General features: G+C 39.5%; 1 long non-coding RNA gene across 1 annotated transcript; it reads right to left on the bottom strand.

The window, feature by feature from the left end:
- Positions 1-16,335: 16,335 nt before the first annotated feature.
- LOC113967551 lies at positions 16,336-25,047 on the bottom strand. The gene is made up of 4 exons (XR_003534212.1): positions 24,898-25,047; positions 18,687-18,745; positions 18,196-18,299; positions 16,336-16,419 (listed from the first exon to the last, which is right to left on the bottom strand). It is a non-coding gene; the product is annotated as an uncharacterized LOC113967551 (long non-coding RNA).
- Positions 25,048-25,410: the final 363 nt, after the last annotated feature.

The following is a 25,410-nucleotide window of genomic DNA, read 5'->3' as shown; positions in this document are numbered from 1 at the left end:
CTATTGTCTATTCCAATATGTGAAGTAGGAACCATCATACAAAGCCAGTAAGATCAAGGGTTGCAGTAAAGAAAAGAGACTAAGATCTACAGCTGGTTTTGTCCAAGGGAAGAGTTAACATGGGCTCAAAGACAGACCAGAGAAGTAGTTGGAGCAGGGATCCATTGAAGGTTACTAAACAGACAAACTGCATCAGGTCCCCAAAAGTTCTACTTATCCAAAAAGGTTGGACATGGCAGAGGACCTAAAGAGTGACGAAGCATACATTCTCGTAGTGTCCTTCTTTACCCCTAATCATCCATTTATGGACTTCTATGGAGAAGAAAGACCAGGTAAAAGGGAATTTGCTCTCAACTAGTACAGACATTCCTGTGGCCACTCCTGCATCCCATGCTGATTCAATCAGATGAAAGTACTATGCCAGACAGACAATGGATTTTTATACTGCTAAACTAGGTAAAGCAAAGACCTTGCCTTGGATATGTAACATGAAGAGATCTGCTCATCTTTTTTCTTGTGATTCTTTCTTAAAAAAATGAGTTAGATCTTCTTCCATTTTCTACCTCACAGGGTCACACAGTCTTGGACAAATACTAGTCCACAGTTCTTCTCAAGTACTTTCCTCATGTTTCCTTGTAAGGCTTTTGGAGACATTGGGGCAGGGGGGTGGGATTGTTGCATTGTTTTTGTATTTCTCAGGAGACTAATTTTCTGTTTCCAAATTTTCCACTTCCAATTGACAAATAATATTTCATCCAGTATCATTTTTAACACATAAGCCAGTCTAGTGCTGTTGGTTTCCTAGCAGTTAGGTCCTAAAGATTCTAGCAACATAGTTTAAGAGTTGTACTTCCTTGTTTAAATGTGTTCTTCCTCTGCATGAGGTAGATGGTTTGAGTGTGTGTATGCATACCCATATAAAAGAAAATATACAGTTCAGTTCTTGCAGCAGCAGCAGGTTAATGCCAAACCAAAGTGTGTGTACAAAACATCAGGGTTCTAGACTGACGTGGGTCGCTACCGTGATATATTTAAAAATAATTTATACTCAAAAATCCATATATTTAAGACTTTTTTTCACAGGTTGTCTGAACAGATGGTATCAGCTACTCTAGAACAGTGTCAGAACGTGTTTTTAAAGGGTAGATTTGCCAACAACTCATAAAATCTAATTTCTAATCCTGATGAACTATACCGTGGAAAAGCACCAATTAGTTAACCCCACACACCTGTGTACCAGATGACTATCAATGTGCTTTAAGGAACACTGCAGGTATGTCATGAAGAATATGACATGACTACAGAGGTGAACAAGTGAAAAGGGCTTTTTAAGCTATTAAAAACAATTCCAGTTTTACATAGTGGTTAAGGTGTTTTTCTTTCATTTGCTTTTATGCCTGTACATGTGTGCATATTTCATCAGTGCTGGAGGAATTCTTTTTGAAAGAAAAATCTGTAACTCCTTGATAAAAGAGCATATATTCTTTAGAATAAAAAAGTGAAAATGTGTAGAGCATTAAGTGAAGATGCTCTGCCTTTCCTTCTCTAACCCTAAATCCTTCCACCTTGCTAAGAATGTCAGAGTTTTGCCATGAAGGCAATGATTGTGTAAATTATGTAAATTCAGTAAAAGCCTATGCATACAGTTAGTTGAGGTATCATCAGCATACATATACATCAGCAAAAGGTATCATGCTCAAAGTATGTGCAAATAATGTGCATAAGATTGTACAGGCATCTGGTAGAGGGAAAAATTTTACTTATATGCAGTACTGAGACAGACACTAAGATTACTGTCTTCAGAGCTGTAAAAAAGAACTCATATGGTTATGCTGAACATGTGGTTGCTCAAGGAAGATGTTTCTCAAAGACTGTCAGGAAAGGAAAAACACAACCAGGACTGCTTTCGTATTTCCATGTTTAGTGGTTTACAGCAGTGGAATTCAGGGCCTGCGATCTATTATAATCGGAGGGAGTATGCAAGTCATGGCATCATCTGGTTTAAAGGCCCATGGCTGTTGTTCTTTTCCATCTAGGATCAGACAAAGAGGCATGAGGCTCCACATAACTAAGAGCAACTATCCCACAGCGGCAAGGAAAGCAGAAAAGATTTCATTGGGAAGGAGGACTGACTACAGTACTTTAAAGACATGATTGTAAACAGAAGAAGCAAACCAGAGAATGTTTAAGAGGAAAATAGCACCCTGACCCTCTCTGGATTAAACACTATCAATCAAGTTTAAATTTAGCGCCTCCATGGTCCCACATGAAAAGAAGGCAGTAGGAGCAAGGAAAGCTTAACGCCTGAGAATATTTGTATTGCATGGCAAGGAAAACAAGTCTAAAGTCAACAAAGGGCAGCTTGTAAAAACAAACAGTCCTGATGAGAACAGTGCTGCCACCAGAAAGCTCATTAGCAGCCAGAAACAGAAGAACTGCCTCTCTGCTCTTTCTTTGCTTACTGCCCCCGGCAGAGCGCTACCACAGTGCTTCTGACTCAGCTGTTGCCTCCCTTCTAGTGTAACCCCTGAGCACTTGCCAGTACCATCACAATGCATGCCCTCAGCATGAAGAGCGTTTTGCCAGGGTGGGCTGGGCTGGGCCATGGCAGGAGGCAGGAGTAGAAAAAGAGCAGGAAATATCTGAGTTTTTTTCAAATAATAGTAATGTATACATACACGTATAGTAATTGTCTTTATATGCTCTAAGATAAGCCAGCAGGGGGGAACTTTGGGTGTAATAATAATGGCCAGTCTTCGCGAACGAAGATTTTGGGAAAGGTCTTTTACCTTTCACGCCTGTGCCATGGATTTTTTAGGTGAGACACAGCATGCGCTGAACTGAGCCCACCCTTTAATCCTAAGGTTCATCTGTTGGGGCCAAGCAAGCTTGGACAATGGCAGTGAGGTCCTCAGGACGTAGGTTTGTTTAGAGTGACCTTCTCATAGATGGATGGCCTCACAGGGCTAACGAGCTCCATCTGCCCGGGGGACCAGGAATCGAACCTGGGTCGCAGCGGTGAGAGTGCCGCATGCTAAACCACTAGGCCACCAGGGGTCCCAAAACTTTGGGTGTAAAATGACAAGAATAAACACTGCCATGCCCACCAGCAAGCACATGGCATTTCAGAAACCACGTGAATTCCAAAACCAATGTCCCATCTGTCATCACCTATTCACTGCAGGGGGAGTCACAGCTGTAGGGCAATGAGATGCTCCATTTCCTCCTGGTGCATGGGAAAACACAACCATGCATTTGGACTGAGTTGAGATATTCAGTGAACGGTAAGGAACACAAATACATTTTTTAGCCTTGAGAGCCAAGACATAATTTTCACAAATTTGCATTCTGGTACCTGAAAATGAGCAGTTGGATGACGTCAGATCCCATTTACACAGCAGTTTGAGATTTTGTACTTTTAGGTTTTACACTGGTCACAAGATTATGCTCTGTAGATCCAGCTAATTTTAGCGGGTAGTGGAGTGTTAGGTCTTCAAGGCAACAGTCATATCCACAACAGTATTAAAGGATGTTCAGTATTGGGGTTTTATTTGCAAATGCCATTTTTTCCTTTTGTCTTCTCTGTTCAGAACACAAACCTGCAGATAAATGAACAAAAAGGTAAAAGTTTCTGGGAAGTTCCTCAAATGTAGCAAGTTGCAAGGGAACACCAGTTCTCCACAGCAGCCTGAATACTTTTCTGCATCATTGTACCACCTTTCAACTTCCCCACCCTACTGTGCTATTTGACTCCTTTCCTCCTCCAAACCTGCTCATGCACATCAAGCAGCAAACACCTGGGCAGTGCCCTAATGCCTTGGTTACTGGTATATATTTGTGTACCTAAATATATGACCACACACAGACCTTTGAGGGTTTGCCTGTATTAGTGGAAACTGAGGTTAATAGATGCATTGCCTTGGTCAAATGCATTGATCTAGTCACTATCTACTCATCCACAAAGGAACCCACTGGATTGTGTATAATCTGGAATAATGGCAGAGTTAGACCATAGACTTTAGGGGTAAATGCTGGTTCAGATGTGTTCCTTGTAAAATCATTGGCAAAATTCCAGTCAATTCAGCAGAAAAAACCTTGCTCCAAGGCTGACTCTTCATTTCCTTACCTGTTACCTGTTATAAGGTGCAATGGACAGATGAAGCTCAAGATAAAAACCCTGCATTTAAAATACCTGTATTTGTATAACACAATAGTACACAGCTTCAAGTTGGCTTCATTTTCTGATGTCATATTTTTCCAATTAGATGCATGCTAAGCAGAAAGGATATCCATCAAATTATAGGACGCATCTGCCACATAAATTTAGAAATAAATCTAAACACAGTATAAGAAAAAGCAACTAAGAGTAGAATCTAACCCATTGGAAAACACATTTAAAATGAAATAGTAAGAACATACATCAGTCTTCTATATGCGATTTTCATTTTACAAAAAAAACATGAGCTACTGCAGTATAATTACAGTTATGCAGGTAAAGGATCTAGCACTTCTAACAATAAATAAGAATATCTGAGTTTCAAGAATTTTCAAACATATGTATAAATCTATTGCTTCAGGTCTTTAATTTCATAAATCTGTAATCTAAAACTGGATTTTCTTAAGAGTAAATTTTACCCTATAGATTCTGCAGTTAAAGAAGATTCATCCTGACTCCTTTCACGTTCTTTTGGGTTTTTGCTATTGCCCTCAGTTGCAACGGGAGTTGTAGCAGCACTGCATTTTCTTTTGCAAAAAGAATAGGGAAATTAAAAAACAGGGACTGATACCTATTGTGTTGCATACATTGAGATGACTTCTAATACATAAGAAAGAAAAAACATAAATATACAGTATTAATTAATTTGCTTATAAAAAAGCCTGATTCTTCAGTGCCTTGGAATATTTGTATACTCTTGTTTCAGGTTTAGAACAACATTTCTGTGAAAATGAATTTGAGGCTTTTCCCCTAGAAATTTTTCAGATTATAAACATAAAATATGAAATGATTATGGAAGAAAGGTTGAAAATTACATCTGTTGCTATGAAGAATGTGGGAAAATCACAGACACTATTAGACTGACATAGTATTTTCCAGAGGTATTTAAAATAAAGTTCCCTTTAAATCACATGAGAAATACCCTTATCCTGGTATGTCTAATGGAAAGAATACTGGCAAAAATCTTCAGAAAGTCACACAAGTGGTAAAATGTCCATAGGTAAAAAAAATTTGGTGAGTCCATACTCTCCTTTCCAGCTCTATAGCATGACACCAGACTGGTGTTTACCTTCAAAAAAGTGCTCTTCTGACTTGTCAGATATGATCATGAGGAGGAAAGAAAAAGATTCCCATTAGGTTTACTTGAGCTTCTGCATGTGTTCATCTTTGATTGCTCAACAGAGGCTGTGAGCAAGCATGCTGGTTCATTCCAGTGCTGGTGGCAAACAAAGCAACAAATATAGAAAAGCATCTCTGTTTTCTCAGGGCTGTAACCAAGCTCATACTGTCCCAGTTTGGTAGCAGGCACTGTAAGATATGACATGGAGCTGCAGGAAGCACCTCCTATGTCTGTAGTTGTATGGCATTGCAGGGTGCCCCAACAAGGCAGCTTTACTTGCCTCTCTGCTTGTGACCTGAATGGGAATAGAGAAAAAAAAAAAAAAAAGAACAGAAATGGCAGAAAACTCGTGGCAGGCATTCAGGATCTCACACTGTTTTACTGATGTTAACTAGTTTTCAGACAGGCCTGCCAATAGAACCCCACTCCATGGGGTGTCCGAAAGCAGCTGCAGGAGCAGAGCTCATGGGTCTTGACCTCCCTCTCCGTCCTTCTCCCGAGGGCCTAACTGAGGCTGCTCAACTGCCCCCAGGAGCTGGGTGGCTTCAGGAGCATTTCTGGTATTAAACTCTTGTCACAGGTCAGTTGATTCCCCCAGTTCCTCTAAAAATACCCATGTCTTGTGGCTTCTGTAATCACATAACTTCATGTCTCCCTTACTCCTTCCCCAGAGGAATGAAGAATGTTGAGCTGCTGGCAGTTAAACTGTATTTAAAGACATTTTTATTTTCTGAATCATATTCAGTGTGATGCTTGTTTTAATTATATTTTATGCCAAGTGTTGTAAGATGCATGCATGAAAGCTCATCCATAAATAAACATGTCTTTAAAAGTCCTTATTTATTTTCCTTTAGTCAATTCCCACTCCTTTTCTGAGGTGTACAAAAGCTGGGATATATGGTCTCCAAAGCCCAACCACAAAACCCAGACAGCACACAATGCCAAACAGCCTCTTTGCACCACTGCTGTGAGGGCTTGGCTGTACCCTGGCACTGTGGGCACGCCTGCCTCGCTGATGGCTGCTCCAGGGCCCCCACAATGGCCAGGACTGCCCCTTCTGGAGGGGCAGGCACTCTCCAAAAGCCTCTCTTAGGGCAGTTGTGGGGTGAAAGAAAAAAGTCTCAGCAGGGAAACACATTGTGAACACTGTGCAAGCGACACCACCTGCTCCTGTGAGGCGGCAGGGCTCAGCCCTGAGCACAGGTCCTGGTGGAGGTGCTGTGACCTGGCTGTGCCCCATGCGGGGGCTCAGACCCCCTTGGGGCATACGTGGGATGAGAGAATGTCACCTGCCACTGAGCTGGGGTGAGGGTAGGGGGCAAGAGGTCGGCTCAGCAGCAGAGGATCAAACAGCGATGGCAGGCGTGGGCCTGCCTGTCAAAGGACCCCTTTGAGGCCAATAAAAAAGGGATTCATGTTCTGTTGCTGGTTGGATCCTGTGGACGAGGCGAGGCTGAGAACAGGCCTGTGAACAGCGCTTGTTGGAGGGCAGCCAGGGGAGGCTGCCCCGCCAGCTTTCACAGGACCTCTCGCTGCTGGTCACAAGGCCTCAAGCACAGCTTCTGCCATGGCGGCCCTCCTTCCCTGCCCCACACCCTCCACCCCCAGCACTGCTGGCAGAGCCACCCCTTGCTTGGCTTTGCCAAACCAGCTGCCTCCTGACAGGAGAAAATAATCTGGGATCAAGGACAGGAAACTGGATCCGCACACGCAGGCAAGATGAGAAACTTATGTTTTGCGGCAAGCCCCCTCCATCGATATGCTCCACCTCCCTCCCCCACCTCCAAGCAATGAGAAATGAAAATAAAAGAAATGGAATAAAAGCAGGTATACATTGCTTTTTTTTTTTAATGCTTGTGTGAAAAAAAAAGAAAAGAAAGCATCCAACTGCATTTTTTTTCTGGCATCAGCACGCTCTCCTGCTCCCGCTCCCATGACAGCTCCTGTGCCCTCACCACAAACACATGGGACTGTCCAAGTACCCAGGGTTTTACAAAGAGGTGTGCCATGAGGAAAGCCACTTGCAAAGGCCAAGCGAAGGGCAGCAGTCCTTTATGCCTACAAGCCCCAGCGACTGTCTGCCTCTTGCTTCTGTCCCTCTCTCATCTGTGTTTCAACACCCCCAGTGATCACTCACACTGCTGCGGCAGCCCATGGTGCCTGGAAATGTTTCGAGTGACTGAATGTATTGCTTAGAAGAAGAAAATGGCCTTTGATATGTTTCTCGAAAAGAGACAATTAAAGAAAAGTAACCCACAAGCCTTCTGAACTGGCTATCTGGCTGGAAAGCAGCTATCAGTCAGCCCTACACAGGGCAGTGGCCAACTGCCAGGAATGAGTGGAGCCATCTGGTCCTGCTGCCCTCCGGCCCTGTTGCCCTCAGGGGATGTTTAACAGGGATGTGTTTGCTACACCAGCACCATTGCCTTAGCAACACAACGAAAGTGTTCGTCAACATGTGAGCAACATGAATGATGGTGCCTTGTCCAAAGAGGTCTGGATTGCATGTGTGGTTCTTCTTCACAAAAGGCAGTTTCACCACTTGCCTCACAAAGACCCTGAGCGGGAAACTGGGAGCTGGGACGGAAACCTTCCTAGGAGTCAAAAACAATTTTTCTTCTGATCACATAGGAACTGCTATGGCCTTTTGGAATCAGTGGCGTCTAAACTAATAAATAGTACCACTCTAAAGCCGATGAGAAATATCTACAATTTTAAGAAGTGTCTGCTATTTTTAAGTAATAACAGATCTCCCCCTGAAGTGCTGGAAGCCTGTTATGCCCTGTCACCAGACTGTATCAGCCTTCTGAGGGGCTTTCTATTTCCTTAAACCTTTACTGAATTAGATCTGAGGAAGCAGCTTATATCTACCTATTGTCTTGCCGTCACTAGCTTTAAATGGAAATCTATTCACTGAAATCCCTTTTTTCATCAGCCATTTTTTCCCACATCGGATCAGATGTCAATACTGTCTTTAATGGGAAGGAGCAGGGTCATGCCTGAACAATGTTTTGTTCTTCTAATGAACAGCACAGGTTTCCGCAGCTTACTTTTCACCTCCTCATGTTCCCACCAAAAAAAAAAAAATCAAATTCGTTAGTGCTATCCCTTATGAGGCTTTCTTCTTCTTCTCTCCTTTTCGTGCTCTAGCTCATGTCAAAGTGCATGTTTTTCCATGACCAATTCCTCTTATTTGATTGATGCACATCTCTGTCAATTAACAGTGCAGTGGAGTTTCTCTCCATAAAAGAGATTTCTTCCAAGGCAGAGAGCATGCCCTTCCCCCTCTAGTTGTAGTTGTAATAAGGTTAGCATGTTAACTTCAGGTTGTTCCTTTGGGTGACATAGGGTGGGGAAGCCAAGGTGCTATTCCTAAGTGTCTTTCATGAAGGCTGATGTATGTACAGTGCAGAGTGTCTAAACTGCCACACAGGGATTCTGAAATTCCCCTGTGGGGTAGAAAATATGGTCATTGTGATGCTCAGATTTTTATGTATGTAAGGACAGGACCCAGTTATTGTGACCTAACCCCAGACACAGTTTAATATCTTCTGTGAGGATGCATGAGCCATCAGCATTGCCTATGTAGTATGTAGCTGTATCAGTCGTCTGCAGAGCCTTCTCCCAACCACCTTTCAAATTCATACAGCCCTGTGGCTCTCACTGAAGTCAGTGAGAGCCAGGATTTATGTGTATAAACACCTCCTTTTGTGCAAAGAACCCAAAATCTCTGTGGGTCCTCTAAACACTCCTCCAGAAGTTTCTAGTGTCCCTGTAATTTATACTGTAACATCCCTACAGTGGAGCAGAGGGCTGAACTGAATGCAAAGGGAGAGAGGTCAGGAGAAAAGACTGTCAGTAGTATTTCTTGGTAGTCATCAGAGTACAACATGAGAAGTTCCCCATACTGTCCGCACTAACATCTGTATAGAAGAAACAGAAAGAGTTGTAGCCGCAGAGGGAGGCGTGTTTTATGTGGTATACTTCTGTTTGGAGTATGCTGTTCTGGATGACTTCAGTGCATTTTCACAAGTAAACGATGTTCTTGTGTTTGTATTAAAATGTTAATACACCGTTTTAAGTTCTAAGCCACAGTTTTAAAGATATATGAGAAAGACCTTGCCCTCTGCAGATGTGTATCAATTTACAAAAGATGTAATATGACTTGCCACACCAGTAGGGCTGGTCTAGGTTCTTTGATGCTGAAACAAGAAGAGTAACATAAAGTCTCTTGATGGGTCCAGATTATTTAGGCTGAAAAAATAAAGTGTTGTCAAGGCATGGATAGACAGTACAGTTTCAAAAATGTTTTACCCTTCATATAAGTGGGTAATCTAGAAGACATAAAACAACTGAAAATTTTCCATCATTATCTTTTAATTGAAAAATAGAATTAAGGGTACATAATTACACCTAGAAAGGATATTACCCTAAAAATCTAACATTTTTTAAAACAAAAACTACAAACCTTGTTATGGTTGAGACAAAATTATTTGCAAGTCAGTAATTAAATACCTTTAGGATGAAAGTTACTATTTCAGAGAAAGAATATTTTATTTAATTTTTAAAGCTTTAAAAATTGGGGAAGGTACTGCAAAGCTGCCTCTAGATTTTATTAGATCATGTATAAAATTCTAGTCTATAGAAGGAGGTAAAAATAATGAAAATGCCATAATGTTCTATTGTCTACCTTGCTTTTAGTGATATATGTCAGTGGTGTCTACAAATTATGTACATCTGCATTTCATGCTTTGTACAAATGTTTTTCCATAGACAAAGTGCAGCTATAAATCATACTTTTGGAGTAGTTGGCATATGCTTTAGGAGCTTTGCTTCTGTGAGTTAAGTATTGTAAGAAGAAAATCAGACGATTAAAGGTTAATATAAAATTTTCTTCTGTGTGCAGAAGATGACTAGAGCTGACAGTAGCCATGATTCACCAACAGGAAAGATAAAGAAGCACCTTGCACACATCCTTAAGGGAAAGACAAGAAGAAGTAAAGCTTCACTAGGAATGAAAATACTGCTAGGGAGATATGAGTCAAACCAAGAACGAGATATTCTCACTATGTGCTCAAGAAATCAATTTATTACAAGCACTCATGAACAACAGCTGCATATCCTTCTTTGATCAGAGAAGTACCTCTCTGGTATCTCCATACCCTACTTTTCTACCAGGATTTTCAGCTTCTCTGTGTACTGTTTTTTTCTGAATGAAACTATTTGGTCAGTAAAAGGTTCCATCACTGTGACATCAATTCCATTCTCTGTACCTCAAATTTGAATTTCTGAAACTACAAATCTGTGATTATTCTTTTACAAAAAACCAAACAAAAATATTCTTTATCTGAATTTCTGCTATTTTTTTCTGAAATGTTACCAGGATCCATCTCTGTAACAATCCTTGACTATGCCATAATTATTTCCTGCATCAGCTACTATAATTCTCATTTTAATGGCCTCCGGAAGTCATACTCACTAGACTTTAAAATGCCCAGAAAACTGCATTCAGACCACACATTATGTGCTAAGGTGCTTTATCTCTTTTCTCTTGACTCTACTGGCTTGCTATCCTTCTGCCCACAGAATTCAAATCAAATGCTAATACCTTTAATTCACTTTTAACTCACTTTGTATTCAGCCGTTGGTCTAAACATAATTCAGTTTCCCTACCCCAAATTTTGTCTTTGTTATAATTCACACAGATCAATTTCCATGAAATACCTACAAGTTAAAGTTAGGAAGGTGGAACTTTTCTAGAGTTTTTGGTGAACATTCCCAGCTGAAGAGGCACAAAATGGTGCTTGACCTTTGAAAAAAGATTGCCATTTTCAAAAGGAGGCTACCAAAATAATCTACCTTTTTCAATTTTTCCTGCATTTTCTGTAAGTCCCAGGAGTAGAAAAAAATCAGACAAACATATCAGTGTGAACTCAAGCACTCCTATGCCTATTTCTTTCCCTTCCTGTTACTGGGTCCTTACCTTGTAGAGGCATAGGAATTAGCTCTTTAGTTCCATCTTCCTTTTGTTTTAACACTCCCTAGCTTCTTAGACATCAGTATGCCTAGTTCAGGGTTGTCCTCAAAAATGCTGTTCACCTTTCTTGCTTCTAGGAGAAAGTCCTGTCTTAGCAACATAGTATTTCTGTTTTTTCAAGTGGTAGAAAAACTGCATGCAATAAAATTTGTCTTTCTTTTTTCTATATGCTCTCTTAACTCTCCTATTTGTACCCTACCTTCTGCTTTCTCATACAATAATTACCATCTCAACTTCTAATCCACGGCATAATGAAGGCTGCTGTAATCAATTAAATCATATTCTTTTTAATTAGTAAGTGTCTATATTCAAGAGATTGATTTCTGGGTCAACCACTTAACAGCGGGCTCTTACGTCTCCTAATGTTCCTGAAATCATAGTGCTAAATCTTATTCTTGGTTTCATTGCTCCAGCAGTCCTAAGCACATCAACCATATGTGCCTGGAAAACTTTAAAATTAAACATCAGAAGAGTAGGGGAAAGAAAATTTCCTTTTGCCTCTCAAGAAAATGCATTGTTTAATTCAGTTGAATATAAATGGAACGCTCATACTAAGCTGCTAGGATGTGCTTAATTTCTTAAAGATGTTTCTCCGTGTGATGAAGTATCATTTGACCCAATAAACCAACTCTAGCCTGAGTTTGTAGATTCGCGTAAAATAAACATTGCCCAATGAGCTTCCCACTTCCTTTCCTTTTGGTTTTCTGTATGAATGAATCCTTTTCAGGCAAAATGTTAAAATGATGTTTTCAGATCTCCAGACAATATAGGACCAGACCACAGAATTAAAGTATTTTCTTTGTCTTAAGATAGCTTTCTTCTCTAAGTATGAAAAAACACTTGGATCAGATCAATTGTTCCCTTCAAATTCAAGTAGAAAAAGAAATAAGTGGTTAAGCATACAGTTTACTGATGCTAAAAAGTCATCTGATGACTTTTTAAGTTTTATGTTGATGAAGACACATTCTAAAAATTACTGTTTAGCTTACAAGGAAGGTCACAATGTGCTTGGAGTTTATGTAAATATGTCAGGTGAACTAATAAAACATCATTTTATGAGTTCTTGTAAAATGTCAGGTCAACTAATAAGCCGTCATTTTATGAAGGCAGTGAAAGCACTGTAATTTTTAGAAAAACCTAGAAATGCATACAGCTTAGATTTTTCATAGAAAGGAGAAAATCCTTCAAGTGACAAGAAAAAGTTAAAATACACTTCTCACTCCATTTTCCTGACTGGTTCCAGTCAGGGGTAGCTATGATTTTAAACAATAGCATGTACATTTTAATGTACTGGAACTAGACAAACAGCTCTTTCTTAATGATATGAGTTAAACTGCTTTGCTGCTTCTGTTGCCATGCAGTTCTTATGTTATTGACTATGAATGCTCAAATGCACCTGACAGCTTATGTAGATTTTTTTTTTTTTTAGACAAAGGTCTATCACTGAGGAAAACTCCCAGGAGGTACTGCTTTGGGAAACCAAAGGGGTCCCAAAATTTTAGTGTTTTTCATCTAAAAAAACCCCTTGTTTGATATAACTAGCTCTCAAAATATGGGCCTAATTTCTAATATCATCATGCTTGTGTTTCAATAAGTTTACGCCTAATTTAAGTAGCTAATAAGAAGGCATGTGAGCCCCCAAAATCAAGGTATCTGGACTAAATAGATATTTTGGATATCTAAACACTGAGGCCAACTTTCTAACTAATTTGTGTTACTCTACATGATCAAATTAATGTACCCTCTTGTCTACATCAAACATGCATTTATGTTGCCATCAATTTAAAAATCATATAATGTGAAAATTATCTATAGGACTATAAATTAGATCTCATTACTTATTAATCATGACTAATAGTGTTCACTTTTTTATTAAAAAATAAACTATTGGTGTCTAACTTTGGATATGAGGAGCTTGGCCACTGCCTTAAAGCCTACCTATGACTATGGCATTATGCAAAACTGCACAGAAAAGATAAGAACCCCATAGTGACAGGAACTGGGATCACTTTTTTTCTTCTCTCAGTGTTCTATACCTAATATGGAGGTCTCCATAAAGCAGGAACTCCAGAACAACAACAAATCTCTGACTTCTGTGCCTTAGCAGACATCCAAAGGATCAAAATTCACCATGCAGCCAGAATTTGGGGGAATCTGGCCTTTATGCACCTCCTTGCTTCCTTTCCAGGCCTGGGAAGGAGATACCTGTGGCTAGGTGGCACAACCAAATGTCTCTCTTCCTCCCATCCTTACTCATGCAAGAAGAAAAGACAACTTGAATGTACAGAAGCACGATGGCCAGAATTACCTTCCCTCAGGAAAGCTTTCTGTCATCTGCCTCTCTGCCCGTGCCTGTTTTGTTCTTCCTCTGGAGACAGAAAGAAAGGAAATAAACCAAAAGAAGGGGCTCCTCTTGGCCATCTTAGAGCTGTCTGAGGTCTGAATTGAGAGTAAGTCACCTCAGTTCCTCAGGAAAACATGGTGAAAGCTGGCAACACTGTTCATGTGGTTCCAGCAAAAGCTTCCATATGAGTAAGAGATGCCTACTCCAGACATTTGCCAGGGCTGACTAGGTCGCATGCTATCAGGTTTCTGTGTTCATGAGGACCAAATGTTGCTTTAAAAGTGTCAGAGGAATGAAGAGCATGTTAAATAAGCCAGTTTAAAGCCTGGGCTTTTGCTGAGCTTTTATAATCTGCCATTTACTGAAAATATCTCTGTGTGTGAGATCTTTCCCCCTAAGAACATATGTCCTTTCTGCTTGTTCAGACTCTGATCCTAATCTCAATTGTTTGATGTCATAATCTGCAGTATGGGAATGCAGAGAAATGTCTTCAAAAAAACCCCAGTGCTAATTGAGAGAAGGTGCCTTCTGGGGGTTTTCTGTGTGCAATAGTTTCAGGAATCATTGAAAGAAAGCGTATTAATCAATTTTGCAGATGATTTGCAGTGGGAAAAGATCATAAACCCCTTAAAGGCTGGGAATAATATAGAACACAGTTTTCATAAAACAAAGGAGGAATCTAACATCACTTGGAGCACATCGATCATTCAGATCACTTCCCATAGCTATTCAGCAAACATTTTTGAAAACATTTTGAAAACCAGTATAGATGCAAGAATGAATCAATGACAAAGAAAGAAATATACTCATGCCTTAGTCTTTGGAAGAAAGAGAGGTGTTTTCAGTATCCAATGTTATTCTCCTAAAATCTGGAAAAGACAATACAAAATTTGTGTTGTTATACTGTGTTGTTATTCTAGCAAACAGGATGAGACAATAGGAATCTTGTATCCTGTTCAAACGTATTGTAAGTGCCATTTTCCTTATACCGATAGTAACAATGAACATCTGTAGTGTGCCTTTTAATTTCAACCCCCATAGCAAGATTCAGTCTTCACTCTCAGAGAAGATGACTTTTTCTAATGAACTGAAAACAATTTTTCCTTATATTCACTAGCAATTCCAGCTACATATACAAGTCTCTTTCACGGAATTGTGCTAATTCTGTGTGGATGCATAAATGCATTGCCATATATATGTTGCAAAGGTCAGTAATTTGAAGCATTCAGTGAATTACATCAAATATCATACATTTGCATCAACATGCAAATGTTAAATACACTTGCTAATTTTGTCTGTAATCCATGAATTACTTTAGATTCTATTAACAACACCTAGTCAAGATGCATAGAGCTGGAAGAGTCTAGCCTTAAGTAAGCACAGCATGATTGGTAAAATATGCTTTAAGAAACCATTTCAGGCCTCTGGACAAATCTACCTGAATGTTTTCCCATTGCCTTTTATTTACAAAATGTGTAATCCTTAATATAATTTTTTTCTAAGTTTTTAATATACTATTATCTTCTTTTTTTTTTATCTGATAGCTCACATTTCAGAAATTCATAACGAATGGCCTCTATGATTTGACTGTAGAAAACATAAAATGTGCATTATATTGTATGGTCTTTTGATTAGTGTTCTACTGTCATCTGAGGGGATAAACATAAGAATGAGACTCAAGTGGCCTCATCCTATTACAGCATCTCTAGACAAGCCATTTTATATTTTTGATTTGTAAAAAGGGAATCTGCCTCAAACAGATATTTTATGAGAGTTAATTGGTAATATCTGTACACTACTTTGAACATCTAAAGAACAGTATGTGAATGATACGTGCTGTTTTCTCTTTCATTTGTTAGTCTATGTCTCACATTGTTTGTTTCTCTCTTCACTTTCCTATAGTAATTTTATATTTCTGATATTGATAAATCCAAAGTTTGTTTTTTGCTCCAGTCTTATTGAACCTAGGAAAATTCTCCTCTGAGACCATGTTACTTTTTCTTTTATATTCCTTGTATTATACTGACTGTTCTTTGTTAATTTTGTATTTCTTTACTGTATTAAAAGTCAGGTGAAATCTTTGCATTATCATACTTAATCCCTTTTCTCCAGATTTCTTCTACTGTTTCTAAATCATTTATTCTTATTTCTTTTCTGGTTGTTCATATAGAAGAGTTTTCTGAATATACTGTACATGGACCCATTTAAAAAAATCAGGTCAATTGTAGCTTGTTCATTTACAAGACTGAGAGCTTTTTGTATTCCTATTGTGTAAGATGATTTTCTTATAACTTAATTATGGTAAACAAGAAGGATCAGGTCAAATGAAGAAAGATGGAATGTTTTGTTTTCTAATGAATTTCACACAGACATAGCAGTTTCTCTGCTGTTGGCTTAAAACAAGGAGCACACAAGTGGTATGAACAACACTGTCAGCAGCAACCTCATTTGCTTAACCTCAGCGCATCAAAAAAAGAGACTAAGTTTTTTGGAATGCAAATATTATTGTGAAATGGGGAAAAAAAAGTAAAGGAAAAAATACAGGTTACGCATGGCTGCTTTTAATGGAAATAGTATGATGTCTTTTCTCCCTTTCTTCATGGTTTGAAGTCAGAGATCCCCAGAGAGAAAAAATTCTGAAGTTGTAATGAAAAGGGATCATTTCAGAACACATAACAGGCAGTTCCCTCTTCTTTTATGTTCTAGGGAGAGAGAATGTTTCCATTGTATGTGGCTTTTTGATATATGACTTTGAAAAGAATACTCAATCCTTCCATGAAAAGGTTGAATATTCTTCTTTGCTTAGTTCTCATTCCTGAATTACATTGAAATCCCATTCCCTGGTTATTCATAACTTGCTAAAGTTTCCCTGTGAGGCTTAAAATTGTAGCACTCTAGTCTTGTGAAGACATTTGAAAAAGAACTACCAAGCTAAAACAAATAATGCTCTACAGAATAAACAAAATACGAGACATAGCGGGGGGAGAATCAACCCAATACTTCCCTTTTTCTTTCCCTCATGGTGACTACAGAAAAATTTATGCTAGTAAAAGGTTTTGCTTACATTAAATTGTGAGGCCATTTGTTGGTGCAATGAATTTCAAGCTCAAAAAGCACTGGGGGGCTGAACTTGAGACATTCACACTATGCAATAATTGCTCCATTTAACAATTAAATCTTAAGCAGTTCTGTTACTGGATCACTCTTTTGAAGCCTGGTTTGAAAACTAGTCCAATAGTTTTATAACAGTGTCTAAAAGAAAACTGGAGCTTTAACAAATCCATGCTGAAGATCATTCACTGTCATTCTTCCTGAGCTGCCAGTGCAGTGTAATGTTCCACAGTGTGAAGAATTTCTAAGAACAATTGGACTAAAAATAGATCTCAAACAACAAAAGGTGAGGCAAGCAGGAGTGTATGTTTAAGGAAGTAGGGCAATATCACAGAATCACAGAATAAACCAGGTTGGAAAAGACCTCTGAGATCATCGAGTCCAACCCATGACCCAACACCACCCTGTCAACTAGACTATAGCACCAAGTGCCACATCCAGTCTCCCAAATACCTCCAGGGACGGTGACCATCCAGCACCTTCCTGAGCAGCCCATTCCAATGTCTGATCACTCTCTCTGTAAAGAATTTCTTTCTAATGTCTAACCTAAACCTCCCCCGGCAGAGCTTAAGACTGTGCCTTCTTGTCCTACTGTTGGTTGCCTGGGAGAAGAGACCGACCCCCATCTCACTCTGACATCCTTTCAGGTAGTTGTAGAGAGCGATGACCCTGAGCCTCCCCTTCTCCAGGCTAAACAGCCCCAGCTCTCTCAGCCACTCCTCATAGGGCCTGTGCTCAAGTCCCTTCACCAGCCTCGTTGCCCTTCATTGGACACTCTCCAGCACCTCAGTGTCCTTCCTAAACTGAGGGGCCCAGAACTGGACACAGTACTCCAGGTGTGGCCTAACTGGTGCCAAGGACAGGGGTAGAATCACTGCCCTGGTCCTGGTGGCTACACTGTTCCTAATACAGGCCAGGATGCCATTGGCCTTCTTGGCCACCTTGGGCATGTTCACCTGGCTCATGTTCAGCTTCCTGTTGATTAGAAACCCCAGGTCCCTTTCTGCCTTGTGACTCTCCAGACTCTGTGCCCAGCCTGTAGTGCTGCGTGGGGTTGTTGTGGCAAAAGTGCAGGACCCGGCACTTGGCCTTGTTAAACATCATACCATTGGAGTCAGCCCATTTATCCAGCCTATCCAGGTATGGTAAGATCTACAAATATCAGGCAAAATTTTGAATCCTCTTTTAATTAGAAACCTTAGAAATAATTTCACATGTTAAAACTTGAAGTAAAGAGTCAGACGTGGTATTCCTGCACAACTTCCATCTGCCTGATTAGATGTTTGCTTTGCAAGGGTTATGTTCTACTAACCTGAGGAGTGTTCTGTTCATCTTGCTTGACATCAGACTAACCAAATTTTATTCACCTAAATAAGTACCCTCATATCCTTTGTAGAAAGGCTTTGCCAGTTGTTTATGTGCCTTTTTCCAGATACGATGACTGTCCCTGGGAATTTTTCTTTCTGTTGACCTGCAAAGGAAGTTAGGTGATCAGTCCAGACTTAGCTATTATTTCTGTGTTAATTCATGGAAAAATTGTATCCTATTAGATCTCAGACTGGGACTTTGAATACTGCTTACAAAGTGTTCTCAAGAAATATCTAAAGAGTACGGACTTCACAAAAAAATCTGGGAATAGTGTGAACTTAATATTTCATGGCAGGGATATGTATTTCATTCACAAATGTCAGGGAGCACAGGGAGTCGCTGCTGAGAAAAGTTCTAGTCCACAGGCTAGATGGCTTTTACAAATACACATTTCTTTTAATGGACCTTAGTAGTTTTATGAGATTTAACTTGTCTTTTAAATCAAGTATGCACGATTTAAAGTTTTAACTGACATGCCCAGGCAATTTACATCTGCATTAATTATTTCGGGATTTTCCAGCAGTGTTTTGTGGTATCCATTTTCCGTTTCTGTAGTAAAGAAGATAGTGACTTTTACTAAGTGAAGCACTGTAGGTCTAACTCATTCAGTAGGACTTCATTCTTGGTGACCTCCTAACTTTTAATGTGTGTGTATCAAAAAATAATAATCTCATAGTAAATAGCTTTGTAAATTCCTGCTTAGAAACACAACCCTCTCCTCTCTCACACACCCTGCAAGAGCTACCGTAATTACTCTTTTGATGCAGGATTCAGCTGACCTAACACGAGACATAAAATGTTACCGCTTTGCCTAAGTTAATTGTCTATACAACTTCTAGAGGCACAGGTAACCCCATCTCAAAGTAGATGTTTCAGAATAGTGCACTGAATTACTTTCCTCAGGTGCAGATATCCCTCCCTCCAAAGGAGCAGAGCTGACCAATGTAGACAAGACACCTAAAATGAAGAGAGATCAAATGAGTCTCAACACAATGAAGTCCATACTCTATAGGTTCTTGGTGTGGAATCTATTTCATAGAGGTTTCATGGTAGATGGTAACTAACTTCAGACTTTTTTGAGAAGAGACTTTTCTACTAGAAAGGCTGTGCTCCACAGAAGATAGATGATCTTTTCCCCTTTCTCTTAATTTTGTTTCCATCACATAAACCCCTTTTAATGTGTTCTACTGGTTTCAAAATTGTCCAGAAAAATTGAAGAAGGGTGGTATAGGCAAGGGTAGTCTGAACAGGAAGAATAGCTCAGGGAGAAGAGTCTGGGATTTAGATGGGGCTCACATGCTGTTGTGCAGTGAGGGCAACAGTGAGATGAGGGCATTTCACAGCAGAGACTGAGAATGTCTGGGCCAGCAGAATGACCCTGAGTGATGGGGAGTGACAAGACCATAGTGGGAACAACTTGGCTTATCAGCTTAGAAGGCAAAAGTAGGGCTTGTGTAGGACTACTGTTTCCCTATATCACTTTGTACTCCAGCCACAAATACTTAAAACTCATCAATATTATATGTTTAGCTCATCCCCAGACAGTAAAATGGGTGGTGGCAAGACTCCATTTAGGCTCATATACTTCAGATCTAGATTTATACTTTACATGATATATTTCCTTGAATGGTTTCTACAACCAGTTCATTTTGGTCACTGTGGTTTGGGGACAGACTTGACTAAATTCAAATCTGTGTCACAGCCATTTTAATCACAGTGTAGTCAGAGATTATAGCATTTTCAAATGGCCCACACTCATGACTAAAATCCGAAGGGCACGTACATGAAAATCTGCAGAGATCAAGTGTTGAAGCAGCATTCAACAAATCAGCTTGCAATTGGGTAATGAAAATTTGAATCAGCATGCTCTGGTAACCAATAACCATACACTGAATACCAGCTGAATTTTAAACTGAAAATGCAAAGCAGAGAAGCATAATAACTTGATTACCAACTTCCTTTCTATAAAGAAAATATTGTTTTAAGTGAGCTGTTCTAATGATCAAGTATACCACAGGAATGTGTCAGCAATTACAGCACTCAACACAGCACGCTTCTTTCAACTTCTCTTTATCTAGCATCTCCTAAACACTAAGGTGAGATACATCTTTTGGCCCCAGATTATATGCACAAGATAATGGTGGAAGCCCACTTTAAATAATTATTAAAAGGAATGCATATACTCAGTGTGTGATCTTCCATCTCAAGCAATATTAGGCTCACGTAAGGGACAGTGTGACCAGCTGAGGAAGATGCAGAGAGAACTGAGATGCATCATACTTTTTGAGCTAAGACTTGAAGCTTGTGACCAGGTAACAGGAATCTGTTCTGACCATACCTGCCCCATAGGCAAAATTGATGTCTGCTTCCCTAAGCATGAGGGTTTGAGCCAGGGGTCTGATTATTCCACATGTGATCAGAGATAGAACAGAGCTGCAGGAAGAAATGAAGAGGAGCAAGATAAGTACAGCTTCCAGGGGATGCTAGAAGTGAAGGCAGAAATAGTCAGTGTCGTCTCAGCAGAAACCGACTTGCTCTTCACCATCATCTTACGTCCTGTTTTTCCACGGCTCTGACAGGGGCAAAGTTTTGCTGCCCTGTTGCAAGTAAGATTTGTAGCAACTGTTTTGAAATGTATAGTGAAGCTGGGCTAACCAGGATGATTTGAAGAGAGCAGAAAGGAAAGAGGAAGAAATAATTTCTTAGGAACAAAATACTCTGGGGCACCCTGTTAGCACGTTGCCTGATAAATGGTGCAACTCAGTACCAGGCTGAATCCCGAGCACCTGCACATGCAGGTACTTCACCTTTGTAAGCCCAGTTGGAGTGCTAGAGAACATCATTGTTCTAAGTTCAGTGACTGCAGCTTCAGCAGTTGCAGAGCAGAAATTGCCATCTATAGCAATTATTTGGTGGGTTTACGACTCGTTGAATTGGAAATTTGGAATGAATCGCAACCTAATTAGGATTGGAAGCCAGTTTCAGTTAGAGGTTGTGTGTCATCTACTGCATCTATTATGTAATTGCTTAGGAATTTCCATAGTACATCTGTTTTCATAATTTACTGAATAGCCTAGCAGTCCACTGATCATACTCATGAATTCTTTTAATGTAACTCAACTTTGCTGAAAGGTTGCCCAGCTATCAAAAGACTGAGACACTTTAAAATGATAGTCAGGATACTTGAACAGCACTAACTTCAGGTTCTGAGTCAACCAAATAATTTTTTTCCTAAAGGTGGGGATACAAAAGAAAATACGTGAACTCCACCTAAGGCAACAAGAAAATCCTGTGCAAATGCTGTTATGTAAAGGACGTTGCTATTACTTGTGTCTCACCTTTCATGTCTTTATGAAACCTAACAGTGTGCATGATTCTTGACATGAGAGGATTTTAACATGTGAACAGGCTTGCAGGTGAGAGAACAACAAATGGCAGGAGTAGATATGCCATTGTAGCAACTGTGAACTGTGGGTATTTCAGATTTTTACCACAACATTGCTGGAGTGCTGGGAATTGTTCCAAATTACATTGCTAGCTCAGGAAGGAAAGAAAGAAGGAAAGAAAGAAGAAAAGAAGGAAGGAAAGAAAGAAGGAAAGAAGGAAGGAAAGAAGGAAAAAAAGAAAGAGAGAGAGAGAAAGAGAAAGAGAGAGAAAGAAAGAAAGAGAGAAAGGAAGGGAGAGAAAGAAAGAAAGAAAGAAAGAAAGAAAGAAAAAGAAAGAAAGAAAAACAAAAAAGCCTCAAAACTGTTCTTTCACTTTTCAAATGATCTTTCAAAAGGGATTAAGATGTATTGAACCCTAAGGCAACAGCCTAAAAGCTCATCTAAGATGTATGTGGAGAAAACAGGAATAATACGACAGGTTTCAACTATGATTTACAATAATATGAATGGAAACTGATTCTGGCAGACTTCCCTCTACTTAATGAAAAACTTGTTGAAGAGGAAAAAAAAGTCTTAGACTGATAGAAGATTAGCAAGAACTAGCATGAACATGATTACAGCATTTGTATATCTGTCATTGAACACCACCTGATTAGTAACAAATATTTTGTTTCCAGTTTTTTTAATTGCATTATTTCCATTTTTAGTTTACAAAGCTATGATTATCTGCCAGTTTCTTATAGATGTCACAGCACATAAAAATCTTGGACATGGATCTGAAACCTTCCAGTATTATTCAAGGAAAGCATCTATGCGTGATGGTGTAACAGAAAATATTAAGATAGCAATGGGAAAAGCAGACCTAAAGGGACACCAATAAGCATTTATCAGCTCCTTTTAACTCTGTCAGTGTTTGCCTCTAGCCCAGCATCTCACTTTTGAACATTCCTTGATCACAGAGAAAGAATGCAAGGAAATCAGTTATTTGATTATCTCCTCTTTTGTATCATTCCTTGTCCATCTCAGGCCTCTGCTTAAAAAGGCAAATAGCAACACTGTATCCTCAAAGGCATAGAAAAAAGAGCTGAAAAGCCATCTCTTACATCACTTAACATAGACCCTGCCAAGAAGAATTGCTCCCTACAGTACATTCATAAGTGTTTCCTACTATCCAGCTCTAAATGACTGAAGTGATTGGGCTTCCGTTTTCTCCCTGGGGAGGTTTCACCACAGCCTATTCAAGCATGCTGTTTGGAGAGTGAGAGACAGTGATTTCATTGTGTTATCACATCTCAGGGTTTCTACAGAGAGGTTGGCTCCATGCTGCACCTGGAGCAATCTGAAACATTCTGATGATGCAGTGGTGAAATTTCCTGTTCACTTGTCATCATGAACCTGATGGGCAACACCACCGTGAGCCAAAGTGCAAGTGAGCCAAATTCCTAGTCAGCTCAGCTTGAAATAGATTCCATGCTAGGATATGACCCTCAAGTGAAAATGTCTTGCAACTCTGCTTGGCTTCAATTGGAAGTCCATGGACAAGGGAGAAAGCTCTTTTAGTAAGCTCTTTGGGACAGTGACATGTGTATGTGCTGATTATCATAAGTAAATAACAGTAATAATAATAACAAAAGTTGTCAGAAACCAATCTGTGCAGTTCTTCCAATAAATTAACATGATATATGTCTGAGGCCAGGGCCAGGAAATGCCTAACTCCCTGATTATGAAAGAGGTGGAATTAGTGGGGTATTAGTTGTTTTCAAGGAATTAATGAGCTACACATTGTGAAACAAGGCCTAATTTTGATCTAACTCTTTTCATCTGCTGGGGTAACTCAACTGACTCCTGTGGGGCTCTTCTTCACTAACATCAGTGTAGCGGAGCAACAGTACCTTGATTTGTAAGCCATGAGTGTTTGGTAGCATATACAGTGCCTATAACATTCCTTTCTGAGAAACGCTACACATGTAAGTAGTATGCTGGCACCAGAAATTACCACAGTGGTATAAAATATTTGAAACCACTAACTGGCTCAACTTACTTCCATGAGATTAAATACTGTCTGAAAAAGTTCTATTTGTAATTTACATAAGCTGCTACTCTTCCCAAACAGATAAAAAGAATCTTAGCTTAATAACATATTTTGTTAATATATTGGGGTTTTTTTGAGAAGTATCTTTAAGGATCTGGCTCAGTGAGAACACGTTACTGAGAGGTTATTTACTTGTCCTTCTTCTGGGTACAAAACCAACCTCCCTGAACTCCTGATAATGGTTTCTAAAACATTTCTATAGTTCCAAGGGCAAAATGCTTAATATTTTAAACACTACTTCCTAGTGCTGATGAAACACCAGCTGCAGTCTTCTGCATTTTTCAGAAGCATATATTTTCAGAAGAGCTTAGCATTGGCAGAATTCTATTCCCTGTGATGTAAATGAAGATTTCCTGCAAACTTCAATAGCAGCAGGCAGAGTAAATGCAGAGCACAAAGTCTCACCCTCAGGGACTTGTTCCTACTGCAACTAACTTTCAGGAAAACCAACATAACACAGCAAGTGTATAGGTTGTTTTCAAACTACTTTGCTCCTTTTAATTGTACATAGGATCTATAAATAAATTCAGGCATTTTGGTTTCAATAAGCTCTATTCATAATGACGCTATCCTTAAGTAGCAGGAATTCACTATAGTAATACAATGAATTCTTTTCTGTGTGTTGTTTGCAAGTTGATTAAGTGCAATCACAGTGGCTTAGTTCAGAATTCTTTCTTTATGAAATACATTTAAAAATAAAACACGGTCACCCGTGAAGGACTTCATAAAGTGTCCAGGCTGTGAAAGGCAGTCAGCAATCTGTGCAACTCATGTTCAAAACCTTTGTTTGACAAACTTTCCCAGAAGATTCGCAAAATGTTAAATAGCAACTGTACATGGAATTAGAAAATGAACAAAATCAGTTGACCTGAGAAAGATCTGAACTTGCAGTTCTTCCCACAGCCAGCTGTATCATACAATTTTTTTCAGAAACATTATGTTTGATAAAATCTCCCAGGCTCTGAATATTTACTGCTCAGTCATTTATTGTCCTTTTTAATAAACAGGTCAGAGGAGGTATTTGTGAGCATGGCATACTTTTTTCCAAAATCATCAGGCAGCCAATATTTTTCAGTACAATAGCCTACTTGTCTTGGGCAACTTTTTCATTCTGAACAAGGGCATGAATGTTTCAAGATTAGAAAGACAAATGACTTATTTTATACCTGGTTTTGCTGTACCATTTCTTTAAATACTCTTTCATTCCATTCAGCTATCCTTACCTTCACTAGCTGTTGTAGACAGTCTGGCTCCTGCATGAATTATTATAGTTTTATCACATAATATCAGACTCTGCGGGACCCACTACAACAATAAGACAACCTTAATGAACAGTTGTATACTCGCATCTCTTTGTAGGGTAATACAGTCTGTCACCTATACGATACCTATATGACCCAGTGATCCACTGGAATGCAGCAGTGCCTGTGACATGCTAGTGGAGACGATAACGCAAGAACAGGAAACACGGATGTGGCAGGAGACTGCAAACACTACTGGGTGTATTGGCTAACGTTGTGCAGGGATGTGATGTCAAAGCTAAGCATTTAGTTATTCTTAATTACTTCCTCCTGGAACAAGGACTCAGGGAATTTTAGATAGAATGGTCAGCTCTTTACTTTGCCCTGAGCAACACTGGACTTGATTCACAAATACTGTTATGGAACAGGCAATCCATAACAGGGACCAAAACCGGCTCAGATCCAACACTCCAGTAGAACCAATAAACCCACCCA

The sequence above is a fragment of the Neopelma chrysocephalum genome, unplaced genomic scaffold (assembly GCF_003984885.1).
Source record: "Neopelma chrysocephalum unplaced genomic scaffold, ASM398488v2 Primary Assembly neopelma1_23, whole genome shotgun sequence".
Taxonomy (NCBI): domain Eukaryota; kingdom Metazoa; phylum Chordata; class Aves; order Passeriformes; family Pipridae; genus Neopelma; species Neopelma chrysocephalum.
Note: the sequence above shows the minus strand (reverse complement) of the source record. Positions and strands in the feature narration are given on the sequence as shown.